The following is a 15,673-nucleotide window of genomic DNA, read 5'->3' on the forward strand; positions in this document are numbered from 1 at the left end:
TCTTGGACTCTTATTAGTCTAACACTCATCTTCAACTCATAGTCAGCTTGGGCACTTATGGTTGAACCATTCTACATGCAAGGGGAACATTTGGATCTTATCCCCTTCCATGGCCTCCGCAGGTCCTACTCCTCTCCAAACATTGTATAAGAATCAGTTCTCTTGCAAACTAGAGCCCTCTGTCCCTATCAAGGAAAGGGCAAGATTTGCTCCTCCTTCCTTCTCTTAGCCAGTATCATCGTGTGTGAACTGACAGCCATAGAAAATTGGCTGCAAAATATTAAGTCAAGATTTTAACTACCTTGGAAGAACCGCTACCGTTCTTTAATGTACAATGACACTCAACTTTTATGAAAGGGGAAGTTTTTTATGTACCAAAAGGGCAAACCAAGTTCAGAATTTAGCAATATGAGTCTATTTTTACTGACTTGGTTTGCCAAGGCATATTATCTTAATGAAAAAAACTTTTGTTTTTTTCAGAGGGATAGATACAGTGGGCTGGCTGGTTGTTTCATCACAGCCTGTCACCACAGCTAAGGTTCAACTAAGCCTCTCTGTTAGGCAGCCTACATTCCACAGTCTCTCTTTTTTCACCAGGGACAATTTATGTCCCAAGAAGCAAACTAACCTCCAAGTCATCTTGCCATATATTTTCCCATAAAAGTTGCTTTCTGGATAATGCAGAACAAGTTTTACCACATGCCTTAAAGATATGAGAGTTCCCACTATCAAACTGCTGTCACTTGTCAAATTTTTCTAATGCTTTTTGACTCATCTCACTCATCTATAAACTCAAGATTTGACTGACCACCTACTTCTTGTATATTTCTTTCATAACTTGTGAGGAAGCTCATGTTACACCTAAATGTAAGAGATGAAGAAACAAGACTGAAACTCCATACAGTTTACTTGTTCACTTGTTCAAGATCTTGGCTTGGAATGCTAAAGGCTCTGGCCCTTACATTGCAAAAAAACTTAGGATCTTAATTTCCATCTGCTTCAGAACATGTCACTAAAAGCCCATATTTACCAAGGCCTCAGCTTCTCAATAACATGGAAGAAGCAAAAAGAAATACAGAGGGCAGCAGCCGTTGGCAGAAGCAGTATGTTTTATAATGTCAACTAATACAATGGGGAAAAAAGCTAAAACTCTTGTGGGCAATTAATCCTCTCAGCAAGCTTAAATCACAAGCAACAGATATTGGGGAGGGATGTTAGTGACTTCACAACTGAAAGATAAACAACCCATTTTGATGTATTCAGTTTTCTAACACTCCCTTCTGCCAACTGTCACCGAACACATTCGGATTCTTACTCACCCATCTATTAATCAAAGGTAGAATTTCTTGGGGAAATGACCATTTGGGGAAATAGGATAATATTGTCTTTAACTTCTTTTATTGTATCACAGTCCCAAACTAATGTATTCAAGAACTTCCAAAAACATATCAGTACTGTCAGTGAGGACGTGGTTGTTAATATTGCTCTGTGGGTGTTAAGAGCAAGAGAAAAGTTTTTTTTTTTAATGTAATAACTCTACTTTCCATGTGCATAAGAATGCCTGTGTGGTCATAAACTATAACTGTCAAAAATCAAAATCTGCTCCACAGTGTTCTTAGAATAACACAAAAGGAGCACCATAATCAACTTCTTCCCATACAGTTATCCCTGTAAATGAAACAGCCCTAGTTAGAAACATGATGTGCCTGCACTGTCATGAAGCGCACCACAATATGAATTTCAGACATTCAAACCCTTCTGCCTTCTACAGTCATTTAAGAGGTTTTTGCTGGAGGAATAGATTTTTTAATACTAGCTGTGGGTCAGTGACATTTCCAGCTGACATGTTGCATCACTTACAACTACACTTGTGTAAGAAGTGTCTGATCACTGAATTTTCTTTTCAGTTCATTTACTCAATGGGTCAACCTCATTTCAGAGCCTTAAATCCACCTTAAGAATGTAAAGCTACATTATTTAGTGGATTCAGCGGAGCCAGTGGATCACTGGATTTGCTCCAATATCAGCCTATTTAAAATTAATTCAAGACTGTCCCTGAGATTTTATATTTGCCTTCTCATTAATCATAAATAAAAGTGAAGTTCTTCATTGTCCAGATGTATGCAAGCACCTTCTCATTTAGTAATTTCAGTGTCAGAGAGAATGTTCTCTTTTTAACAACTCTACTACTTACTTTGCTACTGCAATTGATTCCATTCATTTCTAAATTCATTCAGTGTGATGTCCCAATAGCACAGATATGAAACATATTTTCTACTGCTCATAAAAGTCCAAAAACATTCAAAGAAAATGTATGGATTTAAATGTGCACCCAAATCTTATTGTCTATGAGGTTTTAAAGGGCTCCAGAGCAAAAATAATGCTCAGGAGCACAAAAAGTTAATCAAATATAGGGAAATGAGATGATATTAGCACCAGGCATTCACACAGCATAGTTATCTTGGCCAGAGACTTAAAGAGCACACTATGTTCTGTCAGGTCCTAGTTCCTAGATCATCCAGACTGAAGACCTGGTTGAAGGAAGCTGGGTTTCTCCCTTGCCCCTTTACATTTTGTGAGAAAGCAATTCAAGGGAGGTGGGGGAGTATTCCTGTCCCTCATGTAACATGAAATCAGTGCACAGAGGACACCCCATGGTATATGGCAGTCATGTGGTTCCCCAACTTTAGACATCACCCACCTCGGTATGGAGATAGCTCTGAGCTACTTGCTTTTTAGCACACCATGTGAGCTATGTATTGTGAGGTCTTTCTCATACATGGACAAACTGCAGGCTGGGGACATGTATTAACTCATAGCAGGATTAATATAACGATTTCCTAGCTGGTAGGCCCCAGAACAATCTAGCTGGTAAGAGGGAAGAAAACGCTTCCTTTGTGCTACACAGGACTTCTAAATACCTTTGAAAGGCTCCTGTTCATTAAGGCTCACTCTCACTACACTAAAAAACATGCCTGTGCCTGCTTTCTCTCTTCTCATGTGGTGAGGAACTACAGGAAACAAACCTGAGTATGAACCCTCAGAGGGTGGTCACACCTGTCCAGAGTCCTCTGGAGAGGGACTTTTTATAACTAGATGGGTCCCTTCTACATTGGCTGCATCCCTGCTTAGAGGCTTCCCCACACACACACACACCTTTTGCCACCCTAGACAAAATCTACAGCAAGGCCTGGAATGAGTTACTGCTTATCCAATGGGGATACACAGGCTGGTTTCAACATCACAAAGTCATTGAGCATGTGATTTTAAAAAGTCACTGAACAGTCGTGATTCCAAAAGCAAATGGGATCTAAATATATATTTTAAATGTAAATCATTTGGCATCAGGTTTGCAATGAGAGAAAATGGGTTTCCTAGAAACTATTCCTATTTCAAATTGGCAAAACATGTTCCCTTTTGTAGAAGGTTAATGAGGCATGGTGTTGAGTAGAGAGCCCCAGAGGTAATGAGTGTGCTTTAACTAGCTCTGATGAGATGAAGCCCATGTTTTCCTACCCAGACTTGCAGTATCCTGGAAAGAGCAGATGGAAGATAAATCAAGTACAAAATACCAGGAGAATTGCAAACAACACAGATTAAGAATCGGAGATACAGCTGAACCAAATCAACACCCAGAGCTCACAATCTAACCTGGAAACCAGAGGCCCCAGCTCCAAACAGACAATTCATGGATTTGTCAAAATGCTCTACTCTGGAAATAAGAACAGCAGAAAATAGAAAGAAATTTTCTGTGCAGGAAAGGAGGAATGAGTGCGGGGGAGAAGGGATATATGTTCTGCATTTGGACAGGGCATAAAAACAAAAGCATACCATCATCAGAGAATGCATCTACCTCACCCAGTAGCACTCAACACAGAGATCCCTGAGATAGCACAACCAAGATGGCTCTAGAAGCAGAAGTACGAAAGCCCAAGTGCCCTTGTTGTTCCACTGCAGCTAATTAGTCCTGAAAAAAGGCAGCACTATGTTAATGAAGCTATGCTGCTGCTTTGACTTGACAAGCAACTTTGCGTGACTTTATTCTGTGCTGTGTAGATGCATCAGATTGGTCGTAGCTATATCAGGGAAGCGCTAACACAGAACTGCATAAGGCCATGTAGAAAAATTGTCCCTGTAAATCTGGACAGGAAAAGGAAGAAAAGAAAATGTCTCTAAATGAGAATGTCCAGTTGTCCATCAAGCATTATCCCTCACACAGCATCTGCTTCAGAAATGCATCCATCAGGCCCACTGCCAGAGAATAAATATCCATGTTAATCATAAACTAGAGATCAGAATTAAGAAATTAACTGTGGGTTCCAGAACATAATTCCAATGACCGTGCTCAGCCAGGGATTACTGCCAACCATAACAGTGTAACTTCATTATGGAGAGCTGGCATCCAAAATTAAATAGTGACTCCCAAGGAAGATATACCTGTCTTGCAGGCTTGCTGCATGGGATCTAATGCCTTTCTGATTAACTACCAAAATGATGATGGTAGACACTGAAAGCAGCTGTTAATGTGGCTATTGATGACCATCACTCCCATGGCTCTGATTCTTGTTTTCTTGATGTTTCATTCTCATAATTCCACAGTCTTCTTTTTTTTCTCTTAAATGGGACTTCCTAGCATTACTGAAAAGTTCCCCACATGTAGAAGGTCTGCATTTTGTAGCATAACATTTTTAACTCCATATAGCTTGTCAAAACTTCTCCTACAAAGGCAGAAACACAGCTGCCTTGGAGAACCCCCGACAACTACATACACTGAGAGAAAGGCCAGTCTGTTAATTGAGACATCAAATTGGGCCTCTGTGAAATTAACTCATTTCCAGGTCTGCCACAAGCACCTCCCAACATCCTGAACATAAGGTCTCATCCTCTGTCAGCAAAATGAAGATTTACTTTCTTTGTCTGGGCTATTCAAATTACTATTCTTTGGAGAAAAGATCAGCTGCTGGGATTACTGCTTCTGCATGTGAGTGTGTGTAGATCTTGCATTTGTTAATAGCGAGCCTTGCAACTTATTAGGAGTAGAGTTGTTTTGTGCTGCTAAGAGCAGCAGACAGAGAAGGAGATTTCTTACATTCAAGATGTGCTTTGATGTTATGGCTAAGCTGAAACTGCTGCTGAAAGGGGCTGTCATGCTCCCCTATGCCAGTCCCTGGCTGTGCATAGCTGCATCTGGCTTTACATTGGTTCAGTAAAATCATGCAGCTACAGTGGGGAGTTGACTGGGTTAGTTATCTTGCAGAAAACTGTTTTCTTTTTCATCTTCTTTCTTTTTTGAAGGATTTATTTTAATAGGATCTGCCAGCTGAGCTGACTCTCCCTGAGGCCACAGAATCACAGGATCTGAAATAAGTTTTGCGCATGCAGGCGCATACCACTAGAGAAAAGGGTGGGCCTGCCCTTCTTGGCAGCTCCCAGGTGTTAGATTGGCATGGCTGTACTGCCATGTTGCAGCTTCAGGACCTTTTGTGAAACAGTTACTGGTGCAAAACCAGCAACCACATGGAAGAATTTTGAGCTAGCTCTAATTGATCCACCAACATGGAGTGGGGTTCTTGAGCAAGCCTGGTCCAAAATCAGGACTACTATGAGTCCACCCTATTGATCAATTTTTTCTTCCACTTACTGCAGATTGAAACAGAGAACTCTTTTGATAAACACCTTTTTGCTACAGATACTGTTTTGTGACATTTCTGAGAGGGTGTTTTATAACTCACCTTCCCCTCTTACTAGCCTTGTTCCACAAAAGTCAGCCACACTATTTTGCAATTTCTTCAGGCTCAGCATTTCCAGAAGTGACAGAAGGCATAAGTGCTACAGGAATCTCTGTTTTCTTCAAGACTTTGAACTTTTGCTTCATATTGGCTCAAAGTGTCACCACTCTCTAGAGCATTTGTGAAACAAAGTACGCTGAATTTTGTTTTCAATATTAAAGAAAATTTGGGGTTCTGGCTGAATGCTCTTGTTTGGACTCTTATAAATTTAAACACCCTGATTTCCAGACCATATTAAATTGCAAAGTGAGGTTAAAATACAAAATGATAAAGAGGAATAAAAACTATTTGACAATATATTGAAAAGAAACATTGTGATAAACTCCCTGGTAATTTCAGAGAAATCAGAGTACTATTGAGGGAGAGTTTCTTTTCACTTAAACAGATTTTTTTCTACAGTTCTGTTCTCAAGCCAGCAAAAACAGTTAAAGATCTTCCAATGGAACAGTATTTTGGCCAGGGATTCCTCTAAGTTGACTGTCCTCTTTAACAAAACCTGGTAATGACTATGCAAGAATGCTGTGTTCCATATTAGGTTATGCTTTCTACACCTACATTCCTTTCATTAGAAACCTCTGCCACAGAACACTGTAGAGGATACCACCAGAACCAGAACTGGGATTTTAGCCTTCCATTGCCATTTTCCTGAAGAGCTGTGATTAGTGTCACATGGCTGCACAGAAGGCACAAGGCCAAGTCGTTACAGAAAGGAGTCTGTCTTTCTAGAAATGGAAAGTGAAAGAGAAAAGGAGATACCAAAAAGTCACCATCAACCCAAATATCACTAAATAGAAGAGAGCTGTGAACTGCTCTTGGGCCCCAAGGCCAGAGATACCAGCTGTTTTGCAACTACACTGCTTAGAGCTTGTCCCCTTACAGAAGTTTTGTCTTGGAGAGAACCAGAGTGAACTAACAGTTAAGTACTGTGGAAGCTCAGAGGTCTGCTGGGTGAACTCACTCCACTCCCTGGCCCATTTTTATTTAGAAACACAGATGTCACCAGTGAGAATGTTTTTCTCTCTCTCTCTCTGTTGAGAAATGATGTTCATGGAAGCTTTTCTTTTACTTCACAGGAAAAAGTCTCATTGACATGTGCAATGTCTAAAAGATGTCAGGACCAGAATCAGGAGATAAGACCAACATGAATAAACAATCATCATGAATAAACACACTCTACTAAGGGTGTGGGGGGATCTTTTGCCTGTGAGGACTAAATGCTGAACGTGAATCAGAAAATGTGTTCTATAAGCTGTCACTTTTCAAGAGATCACTCTATACCTTTGGCATAACTGGCTATGTGTTGCTGCTAAATATTGTCCTACACAGCGTCCATGATATTCATCTCAGTTTTTACAGTCTAGGTTGGATCCCCTTGCACAGACAGCACAAGGGCAATGTGCTCCCTGTCAAACACTCAGATTGCATGACTGACACTGTATTTCTCACTAGTCCAGCCTGTAGAGGAACCTGCAGGCTTCTTGTTGAAATTTTCTTTGCTGCCTTTTCACATTTCACAAAGAGCTATGACTTCTGCTCACTAATAAGAAGAGAGCTAGAGCCTTTTCTTCTAGACAGGAAGCCCTTAAACAGAATTATCACAGGGCAAGTCCCTGCTCTGCATGCTCAAATACAGTGAGTAAATGAAGGCACAGATCAGGTAAATGACAACACAGTGAGCCACTTCAGAGGAGGGAGCATATGCAAAAATGAGAGAATAAGTGATTAATAGGTGATATTAATATATATAACACTCATTGCCCTCAAGGTGTGCACAACAGAATGTACACACCTCTATAAATATATCATATGACTCTCCCTCTCTTCTAACTACCCTTAGCACCACAACAAAAATCAATATCAATTACAGTAAATAGTGACTAAGTTAATTCCATGAGCATGTGGAGTATTGAATGCTTCCAGGTGCCTTTTACTCTCTGTGAAATAACAGGCCTAAGCTTAGTAGTTTTTGAAGGAAATTAATTCTCTGTAGTGACTGTAAGCTGCTCAATGTACCTGGCATGGCAACACAATCCCTTTTTGTGCTCCAGAGCTACCAGAAATATTACCCTGTGTAACATGGCTGTGGGAATGAGAAGTTGGTGACATTTGTGAATAGGATACAGGTAGCTTAGAGTAAACCACGTTGGCTTGCTGCTGTCCCAACCAGGAAGGGCAATATTTTAGTGCTGTGTTTAAGTTTGTGAAGGATGACTTAGCTTAAGGAATGACTTTTGATTTGCCTGTGATTATTTACATGCTGTTCAGGGACAATGAGGAGCCATTAAACTCCTTTCTAGGTTAATTTATCCACAGGGCAAGGGCTGAATGGCTTCAGCTAGCCATGCCTGTTCCAGCATTCTTTGGGGAGGGACCTTTTTGCAAGATGTAATAACAGCAAGGGCTTAGCTGGAATGTAAATTATTCTTTGGGGCCTGCCAAAATTAATGGGAGGAGGATGGGACTGGTATTCTTTTTTTGTCCAGTTTCAGGACTGAAAATAATGGAAGATCTTGTTTCTTTGTTATCGTATTCCTCTGTAAACTCCAGTGGAAGATCAATGACTCAAATTTGTCTCCTACTGGTATTTCTTAATGTCTCAGTTCTTCTTCCGAGAATGCTCTTTTCTTTCATCACTTTCTCTAATTTGGTCTGATTTGGCCTCCAGTGGGACATTAATTTAATAAAGTAATTCCTGGCCTGCCTTCTGAACTTTAGAAACCTTTTTCTCTACCAGCCTTATCAGTCGCTCAGTTTTCAAAATATACTTAAAATAAGCTGACATCTTTAGCTGACAAGAATTTTCCTGGAAACTGTTGATGAGGTAAAGGGATTCTCACTATTCACTAGGAAAGGGATTCACTAGAAAATTCTAAGTAGGTTCAGCTAATGAAAGCATCGATGCCTTCAAAAATATTCTTGAAGTTCATATCTGAGCCTTGGAAAGGAAATAAGCCTGAGAAAATGCAGACCAAATGCTAAAGACAATACCTGAATTTTTTTCTCAGATGGTCTATCTGAATCTAGTAATGGCTATAGACCCCCTTTTGTACCCCTCCAATATTTATGCATTTTGCTACTTTTTGAGTTATCCGTGGTTTAGCAAGAGTACTGAAAACCCTGTGTTCACTGTCATTGCTAGGACTTTGACAAGTCCTACCAGTTTAATGATAATTCCAAAGCCACTTCAAAGATTTAGACACCATGTAGGTCACCACATTACTGATGGTCAGGATCACATTTTCACTGTAGTGTTTAAGTAAAGAGGAAAAGCCATAAGCACGTACTTACAATCAAGCAGGTACTTGAGAGCCTACTGGATTATGACTTGACAACACAAAGCTGAGTCAGGAATACATCGTGAGCACAGAGTGCACAAGACAACAAGAAGAATATATGTGATCAGTAGCTAATGAAACAATACTAAATCATTAAAAATAATAGTAATTAGTACTATTAAAAATAATAGTAATTAACAGAGCAAATTCCAGGCCCTCAAGCAGTACTGTCCCTGGCAAAGTCCTTTGATTTCAATGTCTAAGGATTGTGAAACACAACCTAAAAGTTTGCATCTCTGTAGGACCTGCCGTTTGAGATTTTCAAACATGACTTGGCTACACTTCATAATGTATTTGCCCCAACAGTTTCTCTAAGTATAATTAATTACTCTGATTTTACTAACAGAGAAACTGAATGGTTAAATACCTTGCTCAAGGTATTTGCACAAAAGAGTCCCTGGAGACTATGAATACCACTTCTCAGAGGCTAGAAATTTGCCCACTTCTGCCAGCGATAGCTTTCAAGTGAATGGGTACAGCAGAGACATTGGTACTAGAGAGAAGTGAAGGACTGGTATGGTGAAATTTCAAACACTTGGAAAACTTTCTATCCTCCTGAAGAAAGTTTAAAAGCCAAGTAAATTTAAGTGATTAAATAATGTCAGGATGTGTGTCCTGTTTCTTAACTCTTACAAATTCTTTACTTTTACATGGGCAGAGTAAGTTGGAGAGAGCTATAAGCAGAAATTCTTACTGTGTGTGGCAAGTGAATGGAGATAAAGAAGCTTTAGGAATAACACTGGACTCCTATATTAAAAAAAGTTTAATTTTGAGAAGAAATCTACACCACTTCCTTATGAAATTTGTATTACAATAATAGTGTGAAACCAGTCATTTCACTGAATGACTAAAAGTTTTAGGCATTTCATTAAATGACTGACATCAGACATTCTGTTACAATAAGTAATAGGATCTGTTTCTCTCAGGCATTTTATGAAACACCTATACATGTAAGATCAGTCTGGCATTCCTAAAAGTCATGATATGAACCTTGGCTCCACAGACATTCAGTTGCGCTAACAGTGAACAGAGAAATTCTCTGCTGGACGTTGCCTGACATAGAAATCTCACTTGGTCCCCACAACTTCTAACTGATCAGCTATGGTTAGAGGCAAGCCTCTAGACTCCCATTGTCAGGCTGTAACGGATGACACTATAACAAAGCTAGCAGTATGTGGACTCTCTCCCTATGTAGGGAGGCTGATATGTTGGTCAGATTAAAATGAGAGCCCCTGGCTTTCAGAGAACATTAACAACTCTTGGGTGGCTTTTTTTTGAGGCGGGGGGGGTGAGGGGGCAGTGTTCTTCATGAAGCAGCTTTTCTGGCATTTATTTATCCTGCAAGCAGAGCAGAGAAAACCCAGATATTGATGGCAGATCCCTCTTACAGTTATCTTCCCAGACAAGGTTTTCTTGAGGATGCACTTTAAGTTCCAAAAGTTGCAACTGAGCCAAACAGTTCACTGGTTGGTGCATCCAGAATCAGGGCATCACTGCAGACCCCAGATGTTAAGCGAGCACTGTCCTCTAGTCACAACACAAATCCACTTGAGGGTCTTCAGGCTGTTTGTGTCCCATGCTGATATTTATCTCTATAACCAGACTGTCAGTCTGGATGACAGACTCACTTCTACAAAACCACTGCGCCGGAACAGTAATCAGCAATCATAGCACATTGCAGAAGAGGTCATGATATTTCTGTGGCCTCCCTATAGAAGGTCTCAACCATGGATAAGTGTAAAACGCAGCTGCTTAGGCTTTTCATTTACACCTTAGCTAGTAGCATGCCATTTCAGAGTTATCTCAGTATGACTTAACATTTGATAGAAAGTTCTTGCAATTGCTTGTCAGCTAAAGACTCTAAGACAAACCTCTCCTCTCCAGATGGATCAAAAAGGGAGCATTGTATCTACAGCATGAATGAATCATAGATGATCCCTCAAGAAAGAAAGAAAAGAAAGTTACCTACTGATAATCAGTACTTTGAGATGCGTTGTCTATCTGCACATTTATTACTCATCCACCACCATCTGTCTCTGATCAACAGATTTTTGCAGGTGAGAGGAAACCACACTGTGCAAAGTACATTGGGTGAAGGGTAGTTTAAGCCCTTTTGTGTGGAACACAAGGGGAGGTGCGACCAGAAGTTGCTGGAATGAAAAAGCCTCTGTGCTAAGATCTTTATGGCATATGTGTCCTTACAGTATAAAAGTACATATGAAATATATAAATATATGCACATATGAAATACATACCATGAAGAAATGCTAGCTATTGACAAGTAACTTCCTTTTCTGTGATTTCACACATGTTACTGTATGGCTTTAAAATAAACATTAATCTTTTTTACATTAGTGACTGGGCATTTCATATAATGCTTATTTCTTCCACTATCAATTTTACATTGAAACCTCTCTGGAGCAGAGTCAGCCATGTACTACAAGGGGCCAGCACCTAGCACTGGGACTCCCTAGCCAGGCTAGCCTTCTTGCTCTACCATAAGATAAATCAGTGAATTTTTTTCTACTATTTCTATCACAGGTTTCATCTAGTTATTGTTGAAGAGTTGAAAGGAACTGTGAACACAGCCTCAGGAAGTGCAAACTGGCTGCACAAACCAGATGATTCTGAACTAGTCTTGCAATGAGCTGCTGACAGACAGCTCTCTGCTCAGCTCTGCTGAGTAACAGGGCTAGGGAAAGTTATGCTGGTGGGGCAACGTGAAGGGGAATGGCAAAACTGGTAAAGAAAGGAGCCTCGCCTTCACTGTGTAATCCCAAGTGCATGCTTCACTTTGCAGTGCTAATAGTGAGGCGAAAACTGCCCTCTCACCTCTGCTTATCCTGTTACTGACTCAAAGAGCATGTGAAAAAATTTATAGGGAAACATTTATACACAAGTATAAAAGAAAAGTACGCAGCCAGGGTATTTAAAGAAACACAATAATCCAATTGTACCTTTGAAGCAGGTACTGTCTATAGGTTTCTTGGTTAACTGAGGTTTTGTTGGCTGAAGGAAACTATTTTTATAAACCTGACTCTGAGCTTCACTATAATGGCTGTCCAAATAAACACCACTTCCTGAAAGTAAATGCCAAATCTATAAAATTAGCCTACAAATGTCAGGATTTGCATTTGTTTAAGGAGAAAAAAATGTAAGTGCAGTGCAGATCTTATCATTGCAGATCTGTGTTTGTTTTCTCTTCAGTACATTCTTTCCTTTTTGCTCCTGGAGCTGAGAAATGTATAAGTGCCTCATGGTATAGCTTGACAGCAGGATTGTTGAGGGCTTTTCCCTTTGGCCATTACTATAGTGGTATCTTGGGGCTGACTGCACTCAGCTGGCACTAGAAGCACTTGAAGGAGGAAGGAGAGGACCCAAACTACACTACCTGAAAGTAAATTTGAGAAGAAACCATGGCTCAGTTACACCCCAACTCCTTCAAACACAAGGATGGTAGAGCTTGACTAGGGACAAAGCATGTCCCTCTGGCATGTCTAGGGTGACCTGTGTTCTCTAGAAAGTGATAGCAAGAAAAAGTCTTTCTCTATCTCCTCCCTCCCAAGTGCTATCAGAGACCAGTCACCAGGCTAAAAGGTATCACAGCATTGTACAGGGGAATGACCCTGAAGCTGTGCCTGAGTGCTAATACTCCTGGAAGTCTTTTCTTCCAGGCATATGAAGGAAAGTGATTGGGAACAGCCAGTTTGGATTTACTGAGGACAAATTGTGCCTCACTGGCCTGAATGCCTTCTGTGATGAGATGACTGGCCCTGTGGACAAGGAGTGAAGAGTAGATGTCATTTACTTTGGCTTTAGCAAGGCTTTTGACAAATTCTTCCACAGCATTCCTGTATACAACCTGTGGAGGTATGGACTGGATGGGTGGAGAATAAGGTGGAAGGAAAATTGTCTGAACTGCAAGGTCCTAAGTATAGTGGTCAGCAGATCAAAGTCAAACTGGCAGCCAGCCACCTATTGGTATTCCTCAGTGGTCAATACTGGAGCTGGTAGTGTTAAATATCAACAATTTGGAGCAAGTTCATGAATGACAGCAAATTGGGAGAGTGGTCAACACATTGATGGGAAGGGTTGCCATTCAGAGGAGCCTTGATAGGCTGGAATGGACCAATGGGAACCCCATGAGATTCAACAATGGCAGGTCCAAAGTCCTACATCTGGGATAAAATAAGGCCCTTCAACACTACAGGCTGGGGGCCAACTGGCTAGAAAGCAACTTTGCAGAAAAGGACCTATTGGTCCTGGCAAGGATGCAGCTGGAAGTTGTGAGGCCACATTAAGAGTATTGTGTCCAGTTTTGTGACTGCCCAATGCAAAAGAGCTATTGAAAGACTGAAGCAAGACCAGGAAAGGGTCACCAAGATAGTTAACAGGCTGAGCACATAACACTTAGGTCTAAGACATGGGCTTGAGTTTCTCCTTGGTCAACAGACACAGAAGAGAGTCCTCTAAAAAGCTTGCCAATAAGTTCAGCTCTGAGTGTAACATGTTCACACTGCCCAAAGGTGCTTTCCCCACAGCTTTGTAGGCACTGCTGTGGGTCTCATGCTTCACCCAGAGAAAGGGAAGCTGTGTCACACTTGCTGCTGGAGGACATCAGCCTATCTGTGCTTGGTGCTTGTACTGGCAAATGATGTTAACTCAAGGTGTCCCTTTTTAACCAGGAAAGATGTACTTGGATAGCCTATAATGCAAGTGTGGTTAGACTTACATGAAAGTGCCTTAAACTGAAATAGTTTCTGCCACTTCCCACACAGCTCAATAATTCTGGTCTGAGTGCATCCTCCCCAAGGGACTTCTGTTTTCACTATTCCAATACAACAAAGGTAACAACATGAATATATAAAGACATGGTATTTTTATATTTGAGGAAGGCAGGGGTAGGCAGCATCCTCATTAAGTGAGTCAAAGTTCTGGGAAGTGGGTGACTCCCAGATACAACCAACCACCAGGCCTCTCCCGTTTACCAGACCCCATCATCCTCCAACTGTATGTGGTTTTGTGCGATCCCCTCCCACTTCTTTCCTCCCCCTCTCCCCATGTTCTCCTATGACCAATATCAGAGTGGCAGCCATACTTATTCACACAAAAAACCTGTGAGAGATGTCAACAGCACAAAGAATAGTATGATCCAGCAAAAAAACCCTTGACTTTTCTGGATCAACCAGCACATGCATTAATTTAATTTATAAATATGTACTCGTATTTCTTCCTTATTTGTCTAAAAAATTTCTATTTGATTTGGTGTGTTTAAACAGACAGTATAATCCAGACTGGCACTGCTAAGTCCCACACCTACTTGTGTTCCTTGTACACAAAAAATCATCCTTTACAGAATGATTACCTCCATACCTATAGACAGGTTCCTGGTTTTGCTTGTTTGCTGTGTACTAGCACTGGGAAGCAACACTTTTCTGAGCCATATTTGACTCATATCACTTAGAATTAATAGTTACTAATATTGCTGCCAATCCAGCAACAGAAGAGGGCTATTAGAGATTCATTTTCTCATTGGAAAAGGATATTTTCTCTCTTCAGCTGTTTTTCTCTCTGCTGCATTATTCATGCAAGCATATCCTTGCATAGGATCCCAGAAAACTCCCACTCTTATGCCCTGAAGCCTGAGATTTGACTCATTTTGGTTGGGCCCCAAACTCCCTTAACTTCCTAAAGTTCTTCCCTCTTTCTCCAAGCAAGCAAAATCTTTGCTTCTCCCAGAGGAAGACATAGTGGGCTCCAGTGAGATTTACTGCCCAAACTGTTATCCCTTGCCACCATGAGTGTATTCACGTGGATGTATAGTGCATTTACCTGCTACGTTCCAGCCTTGCCAGAAGCTCATTATTCTAGTTCTTTAAGGTATTTTCAGCCAAGCTATTGTTGCCAAGACAAAGTGGGGGGAAGAGGGAAGGGGAGCGCCTTGAGTTATGAATGACGAAGTAGTTTTTAATAATGACACAATGACAAAGCAAGACACCTCAGAAAGAAATATGAATGCAGCCAAGTTTTATTCAAGAGATGATAAAATCCCCCTCACCTGACTGGTCAAAACTGGAAAAAATAAACAGGTGTAAGACAGAACTAATGACATATCTCATCTTGACCTTGGCTCACTCATGCATTTCCTTGGCTTCTTCTCCTAACCTGGGAAAATTCCCTGAGACCCTGTGAGTAGACCTTGAACAGCTTCGCCAGATGGTTATCAGCAGAGAAGTGGAACTATAAAATGAGTCGTGTTGTCATCTCTAAAAATTAGCGGCATATAAATGTTTTATTGAATATAAATATTAGAACTTGTAAAATACATGCTCATCCACATATGTGAATACAGTTGGGAGAATTAAAATACTGCAGAGATACATCAGGTGTTAGACCTTCTTTAGGTCATGGGATGCTTTCCAAGCACAGAGGTCAGGACAGATCTGCAGGAAATACATTCTAGAGCACAAAGGCAAACCTACAGGAAGACAGGCTCACCTTATCCCTGCCCTCCAAAACTTGGCCCTTCTACTAGAATTCATGCCATAT

Source organism: Apteryx mantelli, chromosome 1 (assembly GCF_036417845.1).
Source record: "Apteryx mantelli isolate bAptMan1 chromosome 1, bAptMan1.hap1, whole genome shotgun sequence".
Taxonomy (NCBI): Eukaryota; Metazoa; Chordata; class Aves; order Apterygiformes; family Apterygidae; genus Apteryx; species Apteryx mantelli.